Genomic DNA, 26472 nt, shown 5'->3' with positions numbered 1-26472 from the left:
GTCTCATGTGGGCGACGTAATTATTTCTTTAAAAGATCTGCAGTTTGTGGACATTCGTTACCCTTGGAGGAATCTCCCTACAGAACTTAGTAAAAGAAAATTCTTAAAGGAATTAACCCGGATGCAGGATACGTTATGATTTATAGCATCCATTTTATTCCCTGGTTTCTGTGAGATGTCACTTACCCCTGCGGATTCAGCGGGTCTTTCCATTTATTTGGATTCCAGCAGGAGAGCTGCCTGGGCATCACTGGGCAAGGGCTGAAGACCGCAGTGAAATACCTTGGGACCGGCTTCTGTCCACAGATTTAGATTGTCAGATATTCTTGCGCATGGACTTCATGGAACAAAAACCACAACCAACTTTCTCTTTCTCTCTCTACACACGCACTCTCTCTCTCCACCTCTGTTTTGCAGAGGGATGTGTGTTATTTGGAAAAATTCTTTTGACAGGACCCATGTTATTATTCATCAGGCCATTTCCCTAATGGCCCGTACAATCCAATCTCAAAGCAAAACAAAATAAAATTAGTCCGTTAAATCAGATTATTGATTTAAGTGAATATTTTCAGACTGAACTGGTTCATCTTCTAAATAAATTAATGGCCAAAATAGTTGATCTGGTTACATGTGTAAAGAAAGTCATAGATAGGGACCAGATATAATTACCTTTTCAAAAGGACCACTTTTTAGAAGAACATGGATGTACTGAGGTGGCCGGGACACAGAGAGATGAGGTGCATTAGTCCGTTTTTACACTGCTGATAAAGACATACTTGAGACTGGACAATTCAAAAGATAGAGGTTTAATTGGACTTACAGTTCCACATGGCTGGGGAAACCTCACAAACATGGTGGAAGGTAAAGAGGAGTAAGTCACATCTTTCATGAATGACAACAGGCAAGGAGAGAGATTGGGCAGGGAAACTCCCCTTAAACATATTTGATATACATACATATACATGGCAACTATATATACATATATGTACACACACATACATACTTACATGGCAACAATACATGGCCGCAATCTCTGCTGGTGGATGGAAGTCTAGCTTTAATCATTATAATGATCTTTCCTCTCAGCCATGTCCAGAATTGAGCTGATTTACAGACCTAGAGCCCTTGAATGAAGGGGAGGCCAGGACAGGCATGAGGAAGCATCCTGCCCTACAGCCAAAAAATTTACACTATAAATGTTCTTCCCTAGTTTTGCCCTGAAAGGACACGTGTCCATTTCTCAGGGAAATTGTTGGTCCCTGGCTCTGATGTTAATTTCTGAAGACATAGAATATCACTGAGGTCCACCAGTCAGAGTAAAGACCATAGGATGTTAGGTCTGGCCTGCTTTCCTTTCACAGGGGGACCAGTGGGTCCCCAAACCTACACAGGGATGATTTCCTCACCTATAAATACATAAAGTAATAGACTCAACTATGGACAGAATTCTGGCATTCATTCCATAACCCATGCAGTTAGGGTTACTGTGATAGTACAGGCCAAGTGAAAGTCACTTAAAGTGACTCTATGTATAAAATGGTAAACCAGAAGCAAATGGCTTTCTGGAGAAAGTGCAAAAATTATTGGGAATTATTACAGGGTTGGGAATCCCCACTTAACTAGCCTATTTGGCCAGTGCAGAGGACCAATGTTGCAGTATGTAGTGAGTGACTACAATCTTAAAAAGGAAGTGACTCCAATTCCAGCAGCTATTTCAGATGTATTTTCTTTCTGGAGAAAAATCAGTGCCAGGTATGCATACAGCTAATGTTCTGACAAATACTTTTTCTTCTATGCCATTTAACAAAGATCTCAAGAAAAGTTTGCTTTCAGTTGAAAGGGCTACAATATATCTTCACTGTCCTACCTCAAGGCTATACTAACTCTTCAATCCTATGTCATAATGTGCTCCATGCACGGTGGGATGGGTGGGGGGCGCTTAACTGTCTCACAGTTCTGAAGAGCATCATCTTGTTGATGTCACACTGATTGAACCTGTGAGCAGAAGTAGAAGCTACTTTAGATAATGAGGCATATGTATGCCAAGTCACGGGAAACAGACCCCACAAAAATTAGGATCTGCCATCCCTAGAAATGTTTAGACAAACAGTGGGCTGAAGATTTTGGAAGATCCCTTCCAGAGTTTAAAAAAAAAAAAAGCAGTTGCTGCATCTTACATTTCCTTCCACTAAAAAGAAGGCACATACCCAGAGGGAGATTTTTGGAGACATCATATGCCCCATTTGAGTGTGATTCTTACATTTATTTATCAAATAACTTGGAAAGGATGACAGCTTTCTGTGTAGATCCTAGAACAACAGATGTCTCTGCAACAGGTCTAGACTGATGTGCAAGCTGCTGTACCACTTGGGCCTTAGGACCTAGCAGATCTTTTGGTGCTTGAAGTATCCATGGGCAATGGGATGATGTTAAGAGCCAACAACATGCACTTACAGGTAAATAACTGTACAGACCCTTATCATTTTGCAATAAGGCTATACAATCTTCTGCAGATATCACTTCTTGTTTTAAGAGATAGTTTCTGGTGTGTTACTGGGAACTAGTAAAGATTAAATGCTAGACCATGAGTCATCAATTTGCCATGACACCTGAGGTACCCAATGTGAACTAGATGTTGTCTGACAAAACCATGAAGTTGGATATGCAACAACACTTCCTCATCAAATGGAAGTGGTTAATATAAGATCCCACCTGTGCAGGTAATGAAGGCACAGGTAATTTTCATAAGCAGGTTTTGCAAATACTCATGGTTCATACTCCTTTTACATGGCCTCCTCTTTCTCAAGTGCAGGTGTGGCCTCTTGGAGAGTTCCCTTTGATCATCGCCAAAAAAGAAAATATTTGGATCTGGTTTACCAAAAATTTAATTCTGGCACCACCATTCCCTGAAGGGGTCAGTATTGGCAGAATGATGCCTCTGGACTATTTCCATTATGGAAGGGGCAGCAATTTGTCCTCACTGGTTAGAATATGAATTTGCTTTCACTGCACGTATTTATTCTGCTAAAACTACCAACTACATATGCCTTATTCACTGTTATGATATTCCATGTAGCATTACTTCTGACCAAAGAACTCATTTCACAGCTGATGAAGTGTGGATAAGGAAGGGACTTTTGAAGATTTTGTTATGCTCCCAACTGGGGGACAAAATCTTATGGGGCTGGGGTAGTGTCCTATGGATGTAGCACATATCCCAAATCAGCAACTAAACTGTAGTGCTATTTCTCCCATAACAGGAATGATCAAGGAATGGGAATGAGATCAGCTGCTTTTATTATTACCCTTCATGATCCACCAGCAGAAATTTTGTTTCTAGTCCTGGCAACTTTGTGCTCTGCTGCTTTAGGGCATCTTACTTTCCCGGGAGAATAATGCTTCCACCAGGAAACACAGAAACAGTCTTGTTAAATTGGAAGTGGAGTCTGCTCCCTGAAAACTGTGATGTCAATAAATCAACATGCAAATAAGGCGCTACTGGACTAGCTGAAGGTTTGATGCTGACTATCGTGGGGAAACTGAATTTCCAGCATACAGCGGGCACAGGAGTAGGTGCTTTCTGCAATACCCTGGTCACCTTGGATACTGCTTATTATTCCTTTATCCTGTGGTAAAAGTTAATATAAAACTGTGGTAACCTAATAAAGATATGACTTCCCATGGCTGACACTTTGGGAATGGAGTTTTAATCACTCCACCAGGCATGGGATCACAGCGAGGTGAGGTGCTTGCCGAGGGCAAGGAAAATATAAAATGGACAGTGCAAGAAGGAAGTCATTGATACAAGCTGTGGCCATATGGCCAGTAACAGAAATGAGGACTGTAATAGTTATGAGTATCTACTGGCATGCTTCACTTAATGAGAGGAATAGTCTAAGAATTGTCTTTGGGAGGCCGAGGCAAGTGGATCACGAGGTCAAGATATCGAGACCATCCTGGTCAACATGGTGAAACCCCGTCTCTACTAAAAATACAAAAAATTAGCTGAGCGTGGTGGCAGGTGCCTGTAATCCCAGCTACTCAGGAGGCTGAGGCAGGAGAATTGCCTGAACCCAGGAGGCGGAGGTTGCGTTGAGCCGAGATCGCGCCCTTGCACTCCAGCCTGGGTAACAAGAGCGAAACTCCGTCTCAAAAAAAAAAAAAAAAAAAAAAAAAAAAAGGATTGGGTCATTAGGCAATTTTGTCATCATAGGTACATCATGGAGTGTGCTCACACAAACCTAGATGGTATAGCCTGCTACACACCTGGGCGGTAGGGCAGAGCCCATGGCTCCGAGGCTGTAAACCTGCACAGCGTGTTACCGTACTGAGGAACACAATGGCGAGGATTTGTGTATCTAAGCTTATCTAAACATAGAAAAGGGACAGTGAAAACAATGGTATAAAGGATGAAGAATGGTCCATGTGCACAGGGCACTCACCGTGAATGGAGCTTGCGGGACTGCAAGTTGCTCTTGGTGAGTCAGAGAGTGAGTAGTGAGTCAAAGACCTGGGACATGACTGTACAGTACTGTAGACTTTATAAACGTATTTCACTTAGGCTATGGTAGATTTATTTTTTAAAAAAATCATTTCTTTAATAAGAAATTAGCTGTCTGTAACTGATTTTTAGTTTGTAGGCTTTTAATTTTCTTAACATTTTTACTCTTTTGTAATAACACCTTAAACACATTTGATAGCTGTACAAAAATATCTTTTTAATTTTTATTTAAAAGCTTTTATTTAATTTTTTATTTTACTTTATAAACTTTTTGTTAAAAATGAAGACACAAATATACACATTAGTTTAGGCCTACACAAAATCGGGGTAATCAAGGCATCACTGGCAATAGGAATTTTTCGGCATCACTGTACTCTTACGGGACCATCATTGTAGACTGAAACACCGTTACAAAGTACATGACTGTATATGTGTGTATGTGTAAAAATTATTTTGTCCCCCTCTTCTATTGTCTATAATCCAAAATAAGGCATGTTAATAGTGGTTAATGTATAGTTCAATATTTAAGTTACAGAATATCAAGGGAGTATGTGACTACAGGGCTGTTTAATAGAGAAACTGTCTTTCTGGTTGTAAAAATTGTAGTTGCATCATGATCTAACATGTTTCCCTGGAAGTTAAATATGCTTTTAAAACGTTTGTAAGTGTGTCAAGTTGATAAGGAGTGGGCTCTCATATTTTCTTCTTTTGCTCGATGTCAAATTAACTGAGCTAGAAATATATTTCTGAGAATGCCCTTCCTTCTGTGGCTCCTGATTAAGACTGTCCACAAGAGAAATTTGCACAAATTTTGGAAGGTGAAAGTAAAGCAGCAGCCATTACACTTTGAAGGATGATGTAGGGTTCCAGGCATCCCTGAAGTTTATGCACATCATCACTGATTTGCTGAGCCAGTCCTGTGCCACGGGGAGCTGGCAGCTAAGCCTGTAGCCAGTAACTAGGCTTGTAGCTGTCCCAGCTCCCATTGGATCTCATCCTTCAGTTCTTCCATGTCCTGTACGAGGCATATTTCCAGTTCTGTGGGAAAGAACACCAGCTTCTTTTATGGGTCACCCCATCCATGTCATCAAGATTTGAGGTTGGGGGACAGATGTGGGTTCCACTTTTTCCTTGCAGGTTCCAGTTGGTCCTTGCTATATGCTGGTTCACATCAAGCATGTTTTCTTGACTGGCAGCCCTGATGACCCGCAACAGTGTCAAACCATAAACCAATGTAGCAGCAACAGCTTTCCACAGACTTTTTCAAATAGTCTCAAAAATTGTGTCATCTAGCACGTATTACAAATTTATACTTCAATATCACTCATAATTGTTCTGCCTTCTGAGTTCTAAGTGATACAGTAACTGAAGACATAATGATCTCTTTTTAGGAAAAATTACAAAGTATACAACCATTATAAGGGTCATTTTAAATTTATAATAATTGCTGCTTTAAGCAATATCTCCTAACTTTATGTGTTCCTCATTGACCTCAGCAGGAGATAGTTTCTGTTTTTGTTTCAAATTCTTACAGTTTCCATTAAGGATCTTTCTCTAGTGTTTTAATAGAATCATCGTTTTCAGGATACTGTAATGTTTTCCTTATATTTTAAATATAGCAAAAAAAATAAGACTTTAATTGACAAATCTGCCAGTAGATGTTCTATATTTACACAAACTAGTTTAAGCTCTATCTTGTGAGTTTGTGTGTGCAAAAAAAGAGAAAGAAAGAGAACATAATCTCTATAATAAAAAACAGAGAATGAGGGAAAACCCAGACATTTCTTTCCTTACAATATTTAAGGATAGGCTTTCAAGATTTTAGCTGTATCCAAATACTTATTCTTAAAATAATCCTGCTATCTTAGGCATAACCTTCAAATTTGAAGATTCTAAAAGGTTCATAAATGGAAAAAATTCTCTTTTCAAAAGAGACCCACCCTCAGTGAACAGGGCTGCTTACCCATATATAATTGAACATCGGTTTTTCCCCTAATGATGACCAGATACTCATAAACTGGGATAATTTTTTTTTAACAGTCAGCTGGGTTCATAGGGAGTTAATAATTGCCATCACCAGCCCCACTCAATCAGAGGCTAGAACCAATTACAGAGTAAGTAAATGGAGAGTTAAAATGTCAACTTTTTCTTTTTTTAACTGATGAAGGCAGGCTGAATCAGGTGGAGTTTTTAAAAAGTATGTGGGAGGATAAGTGTCAAGATGAACTTGCTAATATTTTACCTATAAAATGGACAGACTCACCCACACAGTCACAAATAGCTGGGGATAATAGCAGGCTCTGCTAAGGTAACTGCATAGCAGTCCATATCTTCCCAGAAAAAGAATAATTTTTGCTTACTGCTTTGCTGTGCAATTAGGAACTCATTGTGCACAATCAAACTCTCTTCTCATCCTTACCAAGCAGCTCCTTTGGTAATGTGACCCAGACCCTCATACCTGAGAAGTCTGAGCTCCTGGTCACCATTTACCTGGGAAGTCTGGGCTCCTGGTCACCATTTACCTGAGAAGTCTGAGCTCCTGGTCACCACTGCCTTCCTGTCGTTCTAGTGTTTGATGTTATTTTATACGGCATTGTCTTATTCTCTGTGTATATATGGCATGTCTCTGACTTGGTTGTAAATTGTTTATAAGTTCATGTTTCATACTTGCATTCTGAATCGTTGCCCTTGCCAGACAGAATGCCAGGTACTTAACAGCTGCTCAAATTAAAAAAAATATATTGAATATATAAATGATTGCTAGGTGCATTCTATAGGATATGCAGGTCATCTTTCCAAGGAACTAGACTCTGAAATAGAGATTAATGTGCAGAAATTAGGAACTACTTGTAGGATAAAGCTCTATGGCAGAAGAAAAGAAAACAAGATGTGGCACAGTGAGGAGCTGGGCTATGCTGAAATTTCAGCAGAGCTCTCCATTAATACCGTATAGAGCTCTGCAGCTGGGGTGGCCCTTCAATATTAGCCCTGGCTAGAGAGAGTCAGCTGAGCCTTTATACCACAGCGTTAGACCATTCATACCACTCATTGGCTACAGACTTCTCTCAGGAAGGAGTGTGGGCTTGGCAACGTACCTCCCCGAGTGAGTGTAATTCCTGTGAGGCTGGCAGCTGGAATCTGTCATCTCCCAGAAGCATAATGATTATGTACCTTAGTACTAAAGGGAGATCTAGGTGGTGCATAGAGCAGCCACTACAGACCACCCCTTGTGATGATCCAATTCTTTGTGTGAATTTTGGGAAGCAGCAAATTCTGGTGAATCTCTGGTCCTGGGAGAAACTTAGAGGAAGGTGAGTGGAACAAACAACAGCCTCTCAACACCTGAGCTGAACTTATAGCCACAACTGTCACACATCAGTTTTTCCCTCTACTGCCCATTCTGCATGCTGCTCATTCTCTGCTAGCACATCTTCCATTCTCTGGTGACTCTGAAACAGACCCTCAGCCTTAGGAATCTGAGCCCATAACCATTATGCCCTTCTCAGGCTGTGGTGTGTCATTTGCTCATTAATCACAAAATCTGAGTAAGAATAAGTACGGACAGCAAATGAATCACCTGGCTGCCAACCCTATTACACTATGTCCCCACCGTGTAATAGGATTTCTACTTTCTTCTGATGGTTATGGCCACATGTCATTATTCAGCAGCCCCTTCCTAGGGTCAGTGTTCCATTTATACACTACACAAACAACAGTGGCTAAGAGCCAGGTGGGGAGCTTCTCTATGTTATGTCTACATGGCTATGATTGTATAAGACACGGGACTGTGCACCTGTGCCACAAACCTGCTGAGTCATCCAGGCTGTTTACCTCTGCCTATGCCTGCTGCCCTATTCCTGCTTGGCTGCAGCACAACCATGTTCTTTACACCCTTTCTTATAAAAATGGAGAGGGATACATTTATAAGATTTGAAGTTGTATGCATTAGCAAAGCCATGCTAATCTGCCCTAGCAGAAATAGCATATCTAGCACAGAAGCATGGGGCTAACATTTGGGTGAGGTCGTAGTGGTCTAGTTGCCTCCTCTAGGAAACATTTGACTTTCGTAGGGAGTTGACTGACAAATTTGTTGGAGCTATATTAAGGACTGTATCTTCTGCATCTTTTAGGTCTTTAAGAATGACACTAATCTCTGCCCATTCACCAAGAACGTGGTCTTGTTTTTGACTATTTTGACTGAGGCTTCTTGGTCTCCCCTTGATCTTCTATAGAATGATATCTCTTATCCCACAGTCCAATCTACCAAGGCTGGAAGTAGGGTGGGCAAACTACCAATTATATCCAATCAATTATATATTACTAATGAAATGATTGATGGTGGGTCTGTGAATCTAATGGATTTTTGTGAGCTGATCCTGAGCCAGAGCCAGAATTATAATTTATTACCTGAGTTCCACCCACTCTGAGTGCCCTACTTTAACAGGGAGGCCATGATGATGTTTTGAATGATCAAGTATCGATGTCTAATGTATACAATTGTTCTCAAAATTGTCTTTCCACAGTTTACAGTTACCTGAGTAAATGGCACCTAAGCTGCATTCACTCAAGAAATGAATCGGGGTAATCTTTACCATAGACATTTGCCATAGTATTGCAGGTCTGTTCCCTCTGGAAAATTCACCTCTCTGTAAGTGAGTGGGTTCTGAGTTGGAAAACTGGGGCAAATGTGGAAACTGGACAAGGGCTTATGACTTTATACTGTTAGTAGCTGCCCTGAGCCTCTTGATTATCCTTTCCTGAACTATTTTGGTTGTAAATTTCACAATATAATTAGAGGCTATACATTTATTTTGCTCTTGAGAATACCATGGTCTATTAATCATCTTTGTAGCTTTCTGTGGATCCAGTCCCTGAATGCTACTCTGCCTTTGCCATTTCATATGATAATTGGTGCCATCTTACATCCCATGGTTGAGTGGTGGCCACTTTGGGTAGATGGGAGAAGGGAGCCTATCATCCACATTGCTATCACTGAGCCAAGTTCTACAATAGTATCTCCTACTATCAGCCTTAATTTACTGGAGAATACATCTCCTGAACTTTTCAGTGATGTGGATACCCACCTCACTCATTTTGGTGTTTGGCGTGCCCTCCAGGCCTTTCCATAGAATGTATTCATTTTATATATTTCCTAGACTAACACGGTATATACATTATTGTGCGCCAACTTTTCCAACTCTTTTACTCTCTACTTTTACTGTTTGGCATGATATTTCTGGCATTTCAAGTTTATTTCATTTGGGTCATTGCTTTCTCCAAGTTTCACAAGCTATCCCAGCAGAACATTTATACTTTGTCCAAGATTCTTGCCAGGGTATCACATCCTATATGATTGGATGGAGAGGGCTCTAATAGTAAAGGCTCACCTCTTTATCTTCTAGCCCTCCCCCCTTGGAGAGGGCTCTACCCAGTAAAGTTTCTCTTGCCCTTTTTTATATTCTATCCCACCTCTCCTTAATCAAATACCTTTAGAAACCAGGCACATACCACTCTCCAGTTTCCTTCTGGTGCATATTGACTCCATGTGTGTATATTCTCTTTCCTCCCTTGGCAAGCCCAACATTTCTCTAGTTGGCTTATGCTGCACCTTAACCCTATATGCTGGCCTGGAGCCAAGGGGAGTATGTAGTGGCAGATCCTGAGGGGGGTGCTTCTTGTCTTCTGGGAAAGTGGCCTCTGCATTGTCTGTAAGTAATGAGAAAAGTGTGAAGTCTTTACAGGAAGGGGTGAGCTACTTGTGCAGGCTCAGAGAGCTTAATGGAATTAGGAAATTTGAGATATTTTAGTTCATAAACCCAAACGTCCCCATCCCATGTTTCTAGGTCCCATTCTTTCCCATTAGGCCTCTACTCTTAGCATAGAAGACCGACCTAGGTTGAGAATTTACTAACTTTGAAACTCTGCTTGGTCCTCAGCTTTCTTTATTTTTGCTCTAGGAAATGAAAGCCTTTATATGCTGCCCTGGAGTCCCTCTGGTGTTCGAACTTAGCTTGTAATTGATGAGTTCAGCCTTTGTCATCTTTCACCAGAACATTAATTGTCCCCAGCAGTTGCCATTCAAATCTATTATCTTTGTCATTACTATTTATCCATTTCTTTTCTGAAAGACCTGACACATTGCACCTGCTCCTACCTGTTCCACAGCTATACCATTCCAGATCACCATTAGTGAAAGGTTTAACAATTGCCCTGTTACCTTGCACCAATGACTATTCCTAATCCAGTTACTAGGTTTTCATTGCCAGCTAGCTGGTGAGTGATCCAGCTCCAAAATCCCATCTTACTCTCTGTGCCTTTCTTTAACTGAGGGCAATTCCTGTGCTTTTTTTCTTCCTAGGGTGACTGAAAACTTTCCTCATTGTGGACACAGTGATAATAATTTTTTATTCTTGATAATTCCCTGTTAAACGTCTGTCCATCATGGTATGGGCTATTGTCTCCAACAGTTGCCATTCACTTCTATTATCCATTTGGCACAAGGTAAACCAAATGGAGAGTGAACAGGTTTTCCCTCCTTAAGGAGCTTGCACACTGACTCTCCTTCCTTCTGTTGTAATTTGATGATTGAGAACAAGTGAAAGATTTATAATTTTTGTATTTCTAAGATAAACACCATGCAGTATTGAGTATTGTTTTGGAGAACCTGAGATTAATTTAAACATGAGATAGTCTCCTATCATCCAGTTATATGGAGTTAGGCAAACATAAAATATAAAATAGCAAGATGGCTGGAGCTTGATTCATTTTTTGATTAGATGAAGCTTATATGTAGGAAAAAAAAGGTTTTGTATTTAGATCCTCTGAGTTCAAGTTTTGTTTTTACTAATTACTGGTCAGACAAGTAACTTGATCCTTCTAAATTATTTTTCTGTAATCAGATTATCTGTGTTGCACAGTGGTATGTCAACATGAAAAAGCACATTTTCAAATGTTATTTCAGTGTGGTCCAAGGATCCCTGGGGAAGCAGGTTACCTTTTGCATTAAGTATTTAGAAAGACAGATTTGCTTTATATATATTAATCAAAGTAACTTAAAACAACAGATTGAATACAGAATAATTGAACTGTCTTCCATTCAATTACTCATTAAAGAGTTCTGCAAAAGGGTGACACAATATCATTGTTCTCACTAGGCTTTTGTTTATTTTGGAAAGTATATAGTTTTAAAAATAAAAGTGTTTCATTTATTAATGTATAGTGGGTTTATCATTATTTTAAGTGAACTAATAAATATGCATTTTAAAAATTTTTCATTTTTAATTTTCAATATAGCAAGTATTGACTGATATAAACCATGTAAACAAAGATTCTTTTGGGATCTTAATATTTGCTAAGAGTGTAATGGAAAACTGAGATCAAAAGTTTAATAAATACTCTAATTTTGCCAGAAGTCTAAGATGACCAATTCTCTGTGTCTCAATATTCTATTAAAACACACACAAAAAGATAAATGCAAATGTTTAGCCACAACTTACATGAGAAATAAAGGCTATGACCATTCAGATACTGGATATTAGAAATTCTTAATATCTAAAGCTTGGATAAAATCTCTCAGACAGATGTGTTGAACAGTGCAGTCAAGTTGATAACCGATTTTGAACCAAGCACTCCTACTGGAAACCCACCATTTCCCTGGCAAAGGGACATGAAACCGAGGAAGAGAATTCACCACCTACTTGCCTGGTTGGAAGTTTATAAGGTAACCTACTTTTACCTCTCGTTGGTTACTGTTAGAAGAAATAAGTAGAATTAAAGGCAGAATTACAGAATAATAGAATTTTTACACGAAGGGATGGTAAGTCAAGCAATGGGAATGGGCGAACCATGGCACAATTAATCTGGAAATTAGTTTCTCATTCATTGATTTGGACAATTAAATAACTATACTAATGCTTGATCATTGAAAAATAAACTCTACAACTTTATTATGATTGTGCAATAACTGGGCAGATGGTATAGGAGACCTCCCCTAGTCCACAGATCCGTTCTAAATAAGAGACTGCCAAGAACATTAACTAGTTCTCAGCCCATTATATGAGAAGGTTCTGACAAGAATCAGGAAGTCAACGTGAGGAACCCTGAATAACCCTTAGTAATCTGTACTGGACTTTGCTTCTTATAAATAAAGAAGAGAACATGTGAAGGAAGTCTATGTAAAGTCCCCAAGTGTTTCAAGATGAAAATGGATTTACTATGTAAGATACAAAGAATATTTTTTTTAACTTCAAAAGGAGTGTGCGTTAGAAAGCTTTGTTCTCTCAATACCATTTATGGAAATCTCTATAATATGAAACAAAAGAGAAGGGATGGTAAGATCACAACTAATGTCACAAAAAAATTAAATGGCATAAGGAAAAATTGTAAAAACATAAACATAATCACAAAATTAAGATCATGTTCAGAATAAGGCAAAGATGACACTGTAGAAAAATAAATTTGTGCTGTAAAAGCTATAAAAGAAAAGCTTTCCCAAAATAGAGACAGTGAATAAGAACAAAAACAAACAAAACAAATGGGAGAGAAGATGGTAGATCTAAAGGTCAGAATGTGAAGCACCAGCATATAGATCACTGTTAACGTTACTATACAAACAATCCTAAAAGCAAGTTTACAGGGAATTTCCTGAGGTAAAAGATTCCACAGATAGAATTATACCCTTTGTATAAGCAAATATGAAAGATAATACCTAGATGGATTCTCATAGCATTTTTAAATCAAAACAAATCACTGACAAAATTTTAAACAAAGTAGTTTTATTAAATAGTTTCAGAAACAAGTAAGAAATAAAAGCTCTATGTTACAGAATTAGGGGAAAATGACAATGTTGTATATATAAACAAATGGGATGTAGACAGAATATTTGTGAATTGAATTTTTTAATTGATCAAGAAAAGTATGGGAACTACTCTCAGAGCAAATATAAAATTTATAAATTCAACCAAATAAATTTAAAGGAAACAAGAGTGAAAAAGTAAAAACATTGGCAACAAGAGCAAAACTCTATCTCAGAAAAGAAATTTTGAAAAATATCTTAGTGACCATAGATGCCAGGAAAGATTTCTTTTACAAACCTGAAATCATTGTATAAAGAAATAATTGACAACTCTGGTCACATTCATATTAAAATTTTATATATATCACAAAGCACCATTTTTAAAAAAGCAAAAGACAAAACACAGGCTTATAAAAGTTTTTTTTTTTTTTTTTTTTTTTGCAACGAATATAACCAACACAACAGAAGGACGTTCCAGAAATATAAAGACTCTTAAAATCAGTAACAAAAGACAAACAACCCAACAGAAAATAGGCAAAAAGCTATAAAAAGGCAATTCAAGAAAGAACATTATTCTTAAGATGGTAGATGAGTATACATTATTTTGTTCTCTATACTTTGATACATCTTAAAAATTCCTAAGACCAATATATGCATAAATAATTAAAACACAGTCATAAATTAATGAATTAGAAACAAAAATAATGAAGAGAATAGATCAACTAATCCAAGATCTTGGTCTTTTGGAAGACATCTAACTATGAATAATAAAGATAGAAAATATAAATATAGGATATTATGTGTGACAAAAATGTATAATAATAGATGAGATATTTTAAAATTCTAAAAGAATATAATGTGACAAATTTTAATAAGTATGAATATTTCAATAAAGTAGACAATATTTTAGGAAAATAAATCTAACTCAAATGCGAATGACTTTTCTTGTCCTACAGAGATGTAGATACCCTGGTGGAACTCCATTGTCTAAATTCCGTGAGAGCCCAAATCCTTTTCAAATACTTCGGAACATTTCTGGGTAACTCAAGTTCTCTGCTTGTATTTGTCCATAGGTCCCCTGCTGACTCTCTTCTTTACCATGTTGACTCAGATTTAAAATTTATCCTCCTTTCAGTTTCTACCAAAAAAATTGACATCACACTCACAGGGTATTCTGCAGAGCAGAAGTTTTGCTGAAATTGGATGATCAAGTTGAATATCTTTAAACAAAATAATAGGCATAAATGCCACTGGGGAAATTTCCTTAGCTATTTTCTTAACATAGCTTTAGTTTCCCAATTCTATGGTTTGGCTGTGTCCCCACCCAAATCTCATCTTGAACTGTATTCCCCATAATCTCCACATGTTTCAAGAGGGACCAAGTGGGGGTAATTGAATTATGGGAGCAGTTTCCTGCTTACTGTTCTCATGTTAATGAGTGAGCTTCTTGAGACTTGATGGTTTTATAAGCATCTGGCATTTCCCCTGCTCAAACTGATTATCTTGCCTGCTGCCCTGTTTAGAGGTGCCTTTCTCCATGATTGTAAATTTTCTGAGGCCTCTCCAGCCATAGAGAACTGTGAGACTTTATAAATTCCTGTCTTTATTTCTTCATAGCAGCACGAAAAAGGCTAATACATTCAATATCTCTTTTTTAAAAATCTCATAAAAATCACAACTTTTATTTTTGGTTCAGGGGTACATGTGAAGGTTTGTTACATACATAAACTTGTGTCACAGGGGTTTGTTGTACATACTATTTCATCAGCTAGGTATTGAGCCCAGTACTCAGTGGTTATCTTTTCTGCTCTTCTCCCTCCTCCCATTCTCCACCCTCAAGTGGACCCCTGTGTCTGTTGTTTCCTTCTTTATGTTCATATGTTCTTATCATTTAGTTCCCATTTATAAGCGAGAAGATGTGGTACTTGGTTTTCTGTTCCTGTATTAGTTTTCTAAGGATAATGGCCTCCAACTCCATCTATGTTCCCTCAAAAGACATGATCTAATTTTTTTATGGTTGCATAGTATTCCGTGGTGTATCTGTACCACATTTCTTTATCCAATGTCATTAATGGGCATTTAGGTTGACTTCATGTGATATGCTTTGACTGTGTCCCTAACCAAATCTCATCCTAAATTGTAGTTCCCATAAACCCCACTTGTCATGGGAGCAACCTGGTGGGACGTACTCTAATCATGGGAGTGGGTGTTTCCATACTGTTCTTGTGATAGTGAATAAGTTTCATTAGATCTCATGTTTTTATAAAGGGCAGTTCCCCTTCACTTCTCCTTGTTGCTGCCATGCGAAGAAGGACATGTTTGCTTCTCCTTCCACCATGATTGTAAGTTTCCTAAGGCCTCCCCAGCCCTGCTAAACTGTGAGTCAATTAAACCTCTTTTTTAATAAATTACTCAGTCTTGGGTATGTCATTATTAGCAGCATGAGAATAGACTAATAGGTCCATATCTTTGTTATTGTGAATAATACTGCAATGAACATTCCTATACATGTGTCTTTGTGGTACAATGATTTATATTCCTTTGGGCATATACCCAGTAATGGAATTCCTGGGTCAAATGATAATTCTGTTTTTAGTTCTTGGAGAAATCACCATACTGCTTTCTACAATGGTGAACTAACTTATACTCCTATCAACAGTGTATAATTGTTCTCTTTTCTCTGTAACCTTGTCAACATGTTATTTTTTTACTTTTAAAAATAGCCATTTGACTTTGTGAGATGGTACTTCATTGTGGTTTTAATTTGCATTTCTGTAATGATCAGTGATAGTGAACCTTTTTCATACATACCCTTGCCCCAACATCTCTTTAACTTCTCTCTCTTACCTCTTCCTTCTCTATACTCTGACTTTTTTCTCTCTGCACTGCATAGGACAATAATAATTTCATTTTGTTATGTACATATCTAAAAATCTTGGTTTCTGCTAATACCCATATCTTCTAGGGCTCATTTCCTATACTAGTGGCTCATCAAGGTAATTTTCCAACAGACAGTAGATTGTTTCTAAAAGGAACTCAAATGACAGCTGCTGAGATACTATATTTTTCTCTTCCCCAATTATGATTACCAAAATATACTCAAGAAGTGTAAATCAGTATATATAGCAGCATCTCAAATATGAAATGTGCTTCTCTCTCTCTCTCTCTCTCTCTCTCTCTCTCTCTCTCTTTCTCTCTCTCTCTCACACACACACACACACACACACACGCAGCAGAGGGAATAATGTAATCAGGTATTTACAAAGACATTAGCTGACTCTATTAAAAGCTGGTGATACTCTAAATTCTTTTCAATATTATTTTGGTAATTAGAAAAGTGATATTAAAATGAATAAAAGTAAAATAATAAAAATTAGAGACTTAGTATTCCTTAAATAAAGTAAAATATTCATGCATATTGCCAGTTCAGTTTCTATAAATGTCTAGAACAAATTTTGGTAGCCATCATTTTGCCTCCAGGCAAAGCTGCACTGACCTAGCATCATGGGACTTACTCAGAAGTGGAATGCCCTATTCATAAGGTCTATTCCTTATCCTAGTTCTCTGGAAATCTTCAGAGCACATTTCCCTGTGTTGTTCATTCCCAGTGCTGCTCTGCTGTATTTCCTAGAATCTAAACTTTTACTGCAGTTGTATTTCTGACCTTTGGGAAATTGCTTTGTTTTGTATTGATTATCCAAGATGCCTTGCCATGCTCCTGCCTGAAGTCAATTGCCTGCAGAAACTAGTGTACATGCATTGATATGCATTTAATGGAGATTACAGAGAGAGTTTGGATTCACAGAGACCTGGAATTGATTTCTTATCACAGTTTCTGGATGTGCTATATATTCCTCTTCTTATGTTAGCCCTCTTTTCTAATAATTAGTAAAAATAACATTTTCTCAAAGAATGTTTCCCTGAAACTCTGGGCTAGCACAGTGTCCACTGCTACATATTTTCACAGCAGTCTTTACTTAAGCTTTTGTAAAAACAAATCGCATATACTTTAAGCTCTATGAGAACAGCATCATGTTTTCCAATACCACCATACATCTGGAATGTAAGAAGTACTCAGTGAATAAATAAAGAAATGGATGAATGAGTGAATGGATGAGTGGCCCTCACATGGCCATAGAATTTTTGCCAACTGTTGACTCTATTCACTAGTTCTTGCAGCAAAAAAATAAGTTCAGTGAGTGTTCTTACCAAAATAAACTCTGTCTCTTGTGGGCAAGATAAAGGAAATTTAAAGTATCTCCAATAAAATCAAGGTAGAAACTTAGTAGGATTCCAATACTAATAATAAGAGAATTTCAACCAAAGTTAATTCTTCTCTCTCTTCCATTCTGGATTTCTTTTTTCAGTTACCTATATGGGTCTCTCCCCTTCCATCACAGGGAATACCCTATAATGGTTAATACTGAGTGTCAACTTGATTGGATTGAAGGATGCAAAATATTAACCCTGGGTGTGTCTGTCAGGGTGTTGCCAAAGGAGATTAACATTTGAGTCAGTGGCTGGGGAAGACAGACCCACCCTTAATCTGGTAGGCACAATCTAATCAGCTGCCAGCAAATATAAACCAGGCAGAAAAACATAAAAGGGAGAGACTTGCCTAGCCTCCCAGCCCACATCTTTCCCCTATGCTCGATGCTTCCTGCCCTCAAACATAGGACTCCATGTTCTTCAGTTTTGAGACTCGGACTGGCTCTCCTTACTTTTCAAGCTTGCAGACAGCCTATTGTGGGACTTTGTGATCATGTAAGTTAGTACTTAATTAAGTTTACTTAATAAACTTTATTAGTTCTTTCCCTCCAGGGAACACTAATACACCCCCAAATGACTTTACGTTAGATTCCCACATCTCACAGTGACTGCAAATCCCCGCCTACTTTAAGCTGATTGCTGCATTCTTGTGTGGTTCCTTTCTGGACCATTACACGGCACCATTCCTCAGATGAACACCTCCCTTGGAATGTCCCTTTCCAAATATGCCAATTGTCACATTTTCTCACCAAATCCATCAGTCTGGTTTTCTATGTATTTATGATTACCCAATCCCTCACGCTATTACCTAAAATATTATCCCCCTGAGGTACTCATGGCCATCCTTTCTTCTGAGAATCCTTATTCTGCTTAAACAAGCTCTTAATCATAGGGTCATTTCTTTTTTTAAATTGTCCCTTGAATATTCTCTCTACTTCACTTCTCCTTCCCTTGGTCTCCCAACATCCAGACCTTCCTAAGGCCATTCTGCACCATATTCATTTCATGGCTAATTTGCCCAAATCAATCCTTTCATCAGGATAATCTTCTTTTCAAAACTTCCAAAAGGTTATTTAAAACCTATGAGCATAAAGATTTCCATAATTAACCAGGTATTTCGTAAGGAAGCTATAGCATCTATATGGAACCCCTTTTCCCTCTCATCCTTAATTAATTCTGTCTTTACTTTTGCTTTCCAGAATGGCCCTCTATTGTTCTCTTTTCCCACCCAAATCCTATTAATTTTGCCCAGATCAAGTTCCATATACTCCGTGAAGCCTTCCTTTTAGTTCACTACAATTTTTATTTCTGTAAATTCTTGTCATATTTTGTAGTTCATACCAAGTCCTTAATCTATGTTTTTCATCTGTGTTAGATCTAATTCCCAAATTTGACTGTATCCTTTCTCATGGAAAAAGATGTATGAGGCTTTCTCTGTATTCCCTATTGTACCTACTGCAGTCCCACAGACTTAGCAAAAGTTAATAAACTTAGAGTTGACTTCAAAATAAAGATGTTTTCCTTTCCCTGGTAAAGTTGCTGAAGGTAGATATAATAAAAGAGAGTTCAGATAGGAAGGCATCAGGGAAATAGTACAAAGTAAATAAATGAGACATATTTGAAGGCTAACAAGTTTTGAAAGCTATTTTCAAGCCTGAGCCAATGTTACCATGACCAAGCCTGTCAACAACCACAAGCAAACTAGCTACCCACCTGTTGTGGTAAGGAAGCATTTGGAGCTCAAAGAGCATGAGGTAGAAAGTCAGATAACACTTCCACAGGAAAACACCTTCATATTTATTAATATCTTTTTGAGAATCCTTAGCCACTTCATGGGCTGTCTTTTATATTGTACCTGTGAAGACAAAAGAGGATAGGAATTATAAGCACTTTGATGCAGGAAGACAGACACAGGGAGAAATCCCTTGCCAATTATCTAACAGTGAAAAAACTGGGAATAGAAACCAGGTCCCATGCCTCACCATCTGGTGTTCTATCAGCTAGACCACACTGTCTCTCCAAATTGCCAACCTGGATTAGTAATTGCACATATGACATAATTCTAGTCTTCGCCTTTCTGTACTATTGAAGATGGGACATCTCTTCCATTGAGCATGGTGGAAATTTTTCTGTGTATATTTCCAAATATACAATTAATGATGTTCAACCAAATTCATCTAAGTTTTTTTCAATGTTAGAAGAAAATTAAGAAATTCATTGGTATTAAGTAGGGAGCTATTAAATTAAAAATTATTTAAAGAAGTATATTTTGAGAATTGGCAGATCTAAATTTTATTGACTTCTACACATCTATGTCTTTCTTCTATTGTCCGAGCTGCTTTATTCCAAAGCAGAATTCTGTGCACACACAACTTCCGTAGCTTCCTGTTTGTACCAAACCATGATTACAGAAATAAGAACTCTGGTTCTTTCCCTTGACTCTTTCAGCTGGCATGTGCCTATCTTTGAGCTTGTGAAGACCAGCATATGTTGTTCATAATAAGTTGGAAAGTGCAGGACTTTTCCTCAGACTGAGATGAAAATTGTCTATTTAATTCAGGGAAAGTGAAAGTTTAGGATCAGGTGAAATACATTCTTTTCTTTAATTACCAAGCCAAGAATCCATTTGGGATTATGAAAGAGAGGCAACCCTTGAGACACCAGTATTTCAACCTCTAATCTTTCAAATAGCTGTGTGTGTTTAAGACCAGCTGTTACACTAAATATTGTCCTGCAACTACATTAGCTGTACTTATGCAAAGTATTTTTGAGGGTAGCAATTGTAACCATGTTTATAAAAGTAAAGTCCAGCTGACAACTAGATGTAATGACGAGTGACAGAGAGGCTGGGCTAATTCTTTAAAATCAATTTTCATCAATATTCTAGTGTTTTCTTTACACTTTTATGTAGTATTTGAATTATCCACCATGATAAAGAGAAAAACTGTAGACAACAAATTCTTCACTTGATAAGAACGAAGGGTTGAGGCACTGTGGGAAGATTGAGAAAGGATTTCCTAAATCTAGAATCACTCAAGGAACAGCAAAGGCCAGCAAGTGCCTTAGGTGGAAGGTGGGGAATGTAGGGGAGACCACTTCCTAACAGGGACGAGGGACACCCCACAGAGATGATCCCTAGAAGGTAGCGGTTTGCTGCCTATCTGGTTTACTGCTGCCTTGCTTCCTAAATATGCTTTGAATCACTCACCAATTCTTCTTTTTTAAAGGAAAAGATAAAGTTTTTATACTTCACTAGTGAATTTGAACTAGACAGAAGACGTAAAACACCAGGGAGAACAATTTCAGCCCCCAAATTAATTCACTGAAATGTAAAATGGGGATATAGTGTTGGCAGTAATCCAAATAGAAAAGAAATCTGAAAAGATAAAATGTGTATATATATTACACATCTAATCTCACTTAAGAATGTAAAGCTATATAAGTGAGGCAATAGAAAGGAAGGGGAGAGAAGGGCATGTATGGTTGGTAGGAAAGATAACTATGCGAACATTAAGTCCCAGAATTTAGGATTAAGGATTGGGGAGTGGAGGAAGTAAGTTATAAAATAAAAAGATGAATATGATTAAATAGGTGTAAAATCTTAGTGAATATACTGAACAGGAAGAGAAATACTGCATTTGTGACAGAAGATAACACTGTTACTGAGAATAGAGCATATTATTCAAGGGCCGTATATTTAGGTCACCGATGAAAGTCATCATCCACGATCTTTAAAATAAAGCAGAGAAGTATCTTGCTTGATCATTGAAAATGCTGACAGTTATACATGGATTTTCTTAAGTCATTTCTGTGTTGAGCCAAAACAAGACAGATAAATGGAAAAAGTGAAGGCAAATATTGGAAAAGGACTCTGGAGGACACCCTCATAATTTCACTTCCACCCAGGCTCTACCCTCTGCCACAAGCAGAGCCTGTCCATTGACAGTGAAGAAAGGCCGGAAAGTTAAAGCTGGCCCTCCTCCTCCTTCCCTGAGGTCCTGATCTACCTCCTTTGCTACACTTCTCTTCCCCGTTTCTCAACTCCCTGCTCTTTGGCCAGATGGACCTACTCACTGCCCTCCTCTGGGAAGCAGCCTCCACTCCCTCACCTTGTCTCAGGCCTTCCTCCTCAGTGGGAGGAGGTTCTTCTGCCTGGCCCTTAAGCTCTGCTTACTTTCAGGTATCTAACCTTATTACAGGGTAGGAATCCTACAGCTTGCATCCTCCATACCTGACCCAAAGGCTAAATAGACAACTGGTCTGTGACTGTCATCCCATAAGAATGCTTTTCAAACATGAAACACAAATGAGAAGCTCTGATTTTAGTTTGTTACATTCTTGGGGCCGCGGAGCTTGCACTCTTTGTGGCTAGCTGACAGTCCTTGGCGAGCTATGCATTTCCACTTGGTTATTCAAACCCTCTGAGTGATTGGCTGGTATTATTTTTATTTTTTATGGCAATAAAGAACATGTAATGCACAGATATCTAGTTCCAAGATGCGAACTCTTCAACTGCCTTTATGTTTAAAAATTGTCCCCATATCCCGAGATCAATTCAATATTTAACAGTATTCTCTTCCAATTTTTATAGACTTTTTTTTAACATTAAACACTGGCAATCCAGCTCAGATTGCATCCTTTATCTATGCACCTACGTATTTATGTATCTCTGCATGTATGTATGTATATCTATCTGTCCATCTACCTACTTATCTATCCATCTATATTATATAAGATAAAAACACAATTCATTTTTGCTCTTAACAGCCAATTAACCAACACCAGTAGTTTGCAGTATTTTATGACTCTTGTTATTCTAGAATCTGTTTTAGGGTTATCTGTTCTGTTCCCTTGATCTGTCTGTGAATTCTTATGCCAATATCACACTGTTTTAAATTATTGGCTCTGAGAATAAGTCCTCTTGTTCCAATATTTAATTCTTCTTTTTCATTATTTTGGATAGTTCCTCACTATTTTTTTTCAGATGTATTTTTCAGTAAGTTTTCCAAAGTTACAAAAGAAATTCCATTGGGATTTTGTTTGGGGACTGCATTTTGAAGACACAAATTGATTTGGGAAGAATTGTACCATTATAATATATAATCTTCCCAATAGGATAATCTAAGTTTTATGTCTGTAAAATGAGAAGTCAGTTTCCTTTCTGATATTGTTATTTTTGGAAAAATGGTTCTGTAATCTTAAATATTCTAGTATTGCTTATCTGGCTTATGGATGAACAGCATCTTTAGCTTCGCCTTCATCTCTCAACTGCTTGGTCATGATGGAACTTGCTTTTGAGCCCCTTCATTGAGGTGAACAGGGACCCAATGGGGAACAAGGTTAATAGTTCCAGAGACAGGCTTGCGTCATGACACATCAGGATATCAAGAGAACTTTCCTGTGTCAGGCTGGTGGTCTGCCTGGCTGAGCGGCCACTCATCATGCGTGTCCTCTCCTGCAGACTTCCTGCTGTCCTGTGAAGTCGGTTCCTCCCTCTCTTCCACTCTGCCAGGTACATTAGCCTCAGTGTCTGTTTGAGCTGAATTAGGGAACTGAAAGGAAGCTTGTCTCTGAAACTTCATGGCTGGCTTTTCCACTGTTAATGAAAATACCACACTAGAAGAAGGAAATCACAAATAAACCTAAGGTATAGTTTCGAGGGAAAGTGTATTCTTTTAATAACTTTTTAAGTAGCTTATTGCTACTTCTTGTCACCTCGGTCAGAACTGATTTACCTTTTTTCTGGGGGGGGGGGATTGGGTGGAATACTTTTTTTTTTTTTTTCAGTGAAAACACTCTCCACCGCACTTTTTCCTCTCTATGAACACTGACTGCTTTTTTCTTTTTGATGAAAATAATTTCACTTCAAGGAGACAGATGGGAAGATACAAGCTCTACTGTGAACATCTTGCAGACCTGGTGGTTAAAGAGGTTGAGAGGTCTGTGGGTCTCGTTTTATCCTCCCACAGTCCCACCAATTGTTGGCAATGCATGTGATGCCACCAGACCCTGATGTCAGCCCATGATGGCTACAGGAAAGAAATAGCTTCTAAAATGCAAGTCTGAGTTTCGGAGATTCCACAGATCGTGAGCGGGGGCAGTGGGTTACATTGTTCCTGCCTGTAATGCCTGGTTCTTGCATTCACTGCAATCTCCTTTTGTGCTTGTTAACCTCAAATTCTCCTTGAAAAGGTGCTTGGGAATTTTATTTTAAGCAATATTACTGATATGAGCACTTTTTCTCCAATGGTTGCATTTAAAATATCCATTTAAGCATGACTCGTATGTCTGTCTTCAATGTTTATACATGTAGTATTTACAATAGGAAATTGACATATTTTTACACAGCTTCAATATGTTCTGCTTTTCAAAATGAAAAGCAAGTTAATATGAAAATCTTCCAGTTTTAAACTGCTGTGTCCAGATAGCAAGAGAAAGGAGACAGAGTGAGATGCTGAGATTCTCCTTAAGCCTGTCTGGGAGGGAATTCTCCAAATCAAAGTCAGATCATGTGAGTGCCAGGTCTGCTCAGCACAAACCAATGGCAGGTGCATGTACAGTAAATAGAGATAGCACAGTCCAGAGGCAAGCTCTCTGGAGCAGTCTTCAATTATATGTCGTTTATTGTTTAACCAAACTGCTTGCTATTCCAGAAGTGTTGGCCCCGTCTCTTTAGCTGCCTGGTGTTCAATTGCATTTTCACCACCTTCCTCAGCCACTGCGCGTTTTAGATCTATTTTTTATGACAGGATAGCTTTTTCTCCTTGCTGTTGCTTCAAAAAAAAAAAAAAAAAACAAAACAATGCTGTGAGGAAAAAAAATGCTTCATAAGATTTTATTTTTCCATCTTATTTATTTATTTATTTTTGTTTGGCCTTTGGGTAACTCCTGTATACTCCTTACACATGCAGTGTGAGATTAGATTTTTCAGAAATTACACTGCCTGTCAGGTCTGTATTAGAGCAATCTGTCATCTTCACATTGGAAACCCTGGACGCTGTCTTGAGCCATTGTTTCTTTAGGACTTCCATATAGAATTTTGGAAAGTATACTTTACTATAGTAACAGGGGTTGCATGAACAGCATCCATAGGCCGTTATTCTTCATCTGCTGTTCTAAATTATAGATATTACCAGACATCCCAGTGTGGCATTAGAGGATGATTCTGTGGTTAAAACAAGAGAACGTTCACAGAAATACCAGGCAGAAGCAAATGAAAAGACTAAAAATATATTGCTTCTATTAGTTTTAAAAGCTGACTTGGATAGCAGCAGCAACTTGGTCATATGTAGCAATACATTAGGGATCTATCTAATATTTCTTCCTTCCATTTTATAAATAAGTAAGTAAATATATGGCATATTTATCCTTCACCTCTCCTTCCCGCTCCAGGTTGATCAGTGCTCAGCTTGGCAACTACCAAAATAGAGATCTGTAATTCTTTCGGACATTTGTTAAAGGTGGGAGCCCAGTGGTAGCTTTAGAATAATATCTATTATTAAAGCACATCCAGTTTGCAAAGAGGATCCATGCCAGGGAGCACTCCAAAGGACCCAGTCACATTTTGTCTTAAGGAGGTTGGTATTTAAATTGTCAAAATGAAATAGTTCACACAACTTAAGGAAAGCAGTGAAAACGCAGACAAATGAGGCAGTACAACTTGAACTTCCAGAGCAGCTAACCCAAGGGTCTTACTCACACACAGAAGCTGTGTGCTATTCAGGAAGCAGTTTTTTCTGCAGTGATATGAATTGTGGAATAAGTTATTATGGGTGGAATCCTGTACACATCAAGTTGCAAAGCACAAACTTCATCTTTCTATTCATTCATATTTCTTGCAGATAAGTTATTTACAGGTGCAAAGAGTGGGACTCCATCATTAAATGTGAATGCATGTTGTAGTTATTGCATGGCGATTTGTGTGTTTCTAAGCACACAACTAGCATTTATTCCATGTTAAATATACTCAACGCTTAATCAGATCACAGTGAAGGTTATAAACACCTTACTCACATGTTCATGTATTTTTAAATCCAGAAATGTTATTTAAAATGAGCACACGTATTTAAAATTCTTTCATTACATGATTGGTTATAAATTCACAAACAATTGCATATAAAAGATTTTCTAAAATACTATGTGATAATGACATAAATCTATGAAAACAAATGAATGCCATCACATTGTCTTTAAAATCTAATGCTTTAACCTGTATGAGGAAAACATGAAAGTGAGGTGCAAACCACACGTACTCAGGCAATCCAGAAAAATATTTTCCTCTTCACAAAGTCTATTTCTTTGCTCTTAATTCACAATTTAATATTTTCTTTTTGTTATATATTGAATGTAAATTTTCAGTGGTTTGAAATATTTGAGCATTTCTGTTCCTCACACCACAGAGATGTAAGCATACAAATTTCTCAGATTGTAATAAAACCTATTTGAAAACTGCATTTTGTTTATACCATTTTTATATAATTAGTAGCATAATTACAAAGTCAAAACTGCATCTTTTATTTTATATTTTTGTACAGTTTTAGAACCCATGAACTTCAAGTATTTCATTTTCATTGACATTTATGCCATATTCCAACTGTAACTTTTCTGTGTAGATGTTCACAGAGGTATTTTTTTCAGATTTGCATAGATAATATATTGAATTACACTGTTTTTCACAACATGGAAGCAGTCAATCATTTTTTAGACCCATCCGTCTCATCAACCTTAATTGGTATTTACTTGGTGTTTAGTGTACTGCATATATGGTACGGTGGTAAATACATGCAAGGATTTAACTTACATAAACAATTTGGCTTAATAATATTGTACACACACACACAAGTACACATCGGGTAGAATCTATATGTGATTGAAACTAAATGTCTGTGCATCCAGTGTGGGTCTGGCC

This window comes from Saimiri boliviensis, chromosome 3 (genome assembly GCF_048565385.1).
Source record: "Saimiri boliviensis isolate mSaiBol1 chromosome 3, mSaiBol1.pri, whole genome shotgun sequence".
Classification (NCBI taxonomy): Eukaryota; Metazoa; Chordata; class Mammalia; order Primates; family Cebidae; genus Saimiri; species Saimiri boliviensis.
The sequence above is the reverse complement of the archived record's forward strand: the minus strand, read 5'-3'. Positions refer to the sequence as shown.